This window comes from Dipodomys spectabilis, unplaced genomic scaffold, assembly GCF_019054845.1.
Source record: "Dipodomys spectabilis isolate Male_0828 unplaced genomic scaffold, ASM1905484v1 ptg000304l, whole genome shotgun sequence".
In the NCBI taxonomy this organism is placed as follows: domain Eukaryota; kingdom Metazoa; phylum Chordata; class Mammalia; order Rodentia; family Heteromyidae; genus Dipodomys; species Dipodomys spectabilis.
Window position 1 is genome coordinate 2408220 of NW_024870981.1, and position 3189 is coordinate 2411408.

Sequence of the window (3189 nt, forward strand, 5' to 3'; positions counted from 1 at the left end):
TCATCTACTGAGGGGCATCTGGGTTGGTTCCATATCTTAGCTAGGGTAAATAAGGCTGCAATAAACATAGTCGTGCTGGTAGCTTTAGTGTAGTCTTGTTTGTGAACATTTGGGAAAATGCCCGAAAGTGGGATTCCTGCGTCATAAGGGAGCTCTATGTGGAGTCTTTTGAGGAACCTCTTTACTACTTTCCAAAGTGGTTGAACAAGTTTACACTCCCACCAACAATGCAGTAAGGTTCCCTTCTGTCCACATCCACTCCAGCATCTGTTGTTATTAAAGTTCTTGATTACTGCCATTCTAACTGGGGTGAGGTGGTATCTCAATGTGGTTTTGATTTGCATTACTTTTATGGCTAGAGAAGTTGAGCATATCTTCATGTGTCTAATGGCAATCCTTCTTTCCTCTTCAGAGAAATTTCTCTGTAAGTCTTTAGCCCACTTATTTATTGGGCAGTTGTTTCTTTGAAAATTTGTTGTTGGGGAATTTAATTTTTTGATTTCCAGTTATATTTTGGATATGAGACCCTTGTCTGTTGTATGGCTATTGAAGATCTTCTCCCAATCCGTGGGCTTTCTATTGATCTTGCTAGCTATGTCCTTTGCCATGCAGAAGCTCTGCAATTTCATGCAATCCCATTTGTCCAACCTTTCTTTTATGTGTTGTGTTTCTGGGTCTCTATTAAGAAAATTTCGGGGCTGGGAAGTTGGTTCAGTGGTAGAGCGCTTGCCTTGCATGCTCGAGGCCCTGGGTTCGATTCCTCAGCACCACATAAGCAAAAAGAAAAAAGCCGGAAGTGGTGCTGTGGCTCAAGTGGTAGAGTGCTAGCCTTGAGCTGAAGAGCTGAGGGACAGTGCCCAGGCCCAGAGTTCAGGCCCCACGACCGGACCCATAAAAAAAAAGAAAAGAAAAGAAAATTTCGGCCTGTGCCAAGAGACCTAGGGTTTCTCCTATTCCATCCTGTAAAGTTTCCAGGATGTCTGTTTGACTCCGAGGACTTTGATCCATTTGGAGTTGATTCTGCTGCAGGGTGATATATAAGGATCTAGCTTTAGTTTTCTACAAGTAGTTAACCAATTTAGCCAGCACCATTTACTGAAGAGCCTGTCATCAAGTTTGTAATATAACAACGACATATACAATTTCAATTTCTTCTAATTCACTATGAGGATACTGTAATAACCAGTGGATCCAGAATTATCTGTGGGAGCCATTAATCTTTGTAAATTCTTGGCTTGGCCCACCGGAGAGTGTGGGGAATGCCACCAAAGGTGAAGGTGTCAAGCCTCACTTGGTGAGCTGTCAAGAAGTGATTGAACATTGGGCAGTTTGGGAAGTGACGGTTGAAAACAGGCAGAAGACCCGTTGGAGTGAGGAGAGGTACAACCTATATATAAGTTGCATTTTCAGAGCATTGGAAGGGGATATAAAAATGAGAGCTACCTGGATGGAAGAAAGTGGTAAGACAGCAGGAAGGGAAAAACCTGAGAAGAGAGGAAACAGAAAAGTGGTCATTAGGGCAGAGTAGTGTAGGCCTGTGGAGACTGGAGAGGCCTGAAGAGAAGAAAATGGTGGAAGGGAAAAAGAGAAAGACCAGAAAGGAATGACAGGTCTGTAGTGAAGGAGGGAGTAATGGAAAAGTTAAAAGCCTTGCCCATTGAGGTTTGGAGCTTTGGAGATCATAATTTTTTGGCTGGTGGTTTGCAGACCAATTAAGATAGGGCAGGGCTGCCCATTGGAGGTCTGAGGTTTGGTGGTCAAGGCTGATCTTGGACCTGGTTATCCAGTCCAGGATAAGGTAATCACAGTCTCCTTTCTAGTGTAAATTGGATTATTATATTAAATGTGACTCAATGGTTTGTCTCCTTGCCTTAGAGGTAATAAGTATGCGAGTTCACAGAAAGAGCTTGAAGTCTCAAAGGCCGTGAATTTTTAAGATGTGATGTGGCCATAATAGGTTTGTAAAAACACAATGGGACAGTGAAATAACAATGCCAATACCACAATATCATCTCAAAATAATGCTTTGATACCACAATTACTTGTTGATACCATTCTCGTGATGAGGTCACAATAGGTTTGTGATGTCACAATAGGTTCATGATGTCAGAGTGGCATGGGATATCTCAATTGTGACATCACAATTGTTATATGGTCAAAATGGGTTTCTGAAACAGAGTGAATTCACAGAATAGGCCTTCACACTGTTAAGTCATAACAATGTCACTGTGATTTGTAATGCTATGATGCCATTGTTGTTTAGTGATGTCACAATGAGCTGATGGTGTCATAATGACAATTTGATGTCACTGCTGATTTATGATGTTACAATGGTTATGAGGTCACATTATGTTTCTGATATCAACACACATGTCAAATTTGAAATAGAATGAAAAAGCCGGGCACCGGTGCCTATAAACCTAACTACTCAGGAGGCTGAGATCTGAGGATTGCAGTTCAAAGCCAGCTCAGGCAGGAAAGTCTATGAGACTCTTATCTCCAATGAAAACCACTAGAAAACCAGAAGTGGCTCTGTGGCTCAAGCGATAGCGTGCTCACCTTGAGCTGAAGAACAGGGACAGCACCCAAGCCCAGAGTTCAAGCCCCAGGACTGAAAAAAAAAAGATTAAAAACAGGCATTCATAATCTTATTATAACATCACAATGGTAGTATGATCTCATAATGCTATCTTGTCATTGTAGATTTGTGATGTCAAAAGTAGTTGATGCTGCCATAATGACAATATTATGTCACACTTGTGATGTCACAAAGGGTTTGTGATGTTACAATGGCATGTTTGATATCAATTGTCAGATCACAATGAGGTTATAGTTACACAAAGGGACTGTGATGTCACAAAGGCCATGCGTTTTTTCAAAGATGCTAAGAGGTCCTAATAGGTTTGGGATGTCACAATGTGATAGTGATTGTCAAATGGCAATGAAAGCTCACAATGGGTTTGTGATGTCACATTGGTGATGAAATCAAATAATTTTGTGAAGTCACATCTCATAATCACATGTCCAATTTCAGTTGCTACTATTTCACAATGAGGATATGAGTTCACAGAAGAAGACTGAAGTATTAAAGGCTATGAATTTTCTAAAATGCTGTGAAGACACAGTAGGTTTTTGAAAACACAGTGGAACAGTGACATCACAATGGCAATGTGATGTTGCAATATGATG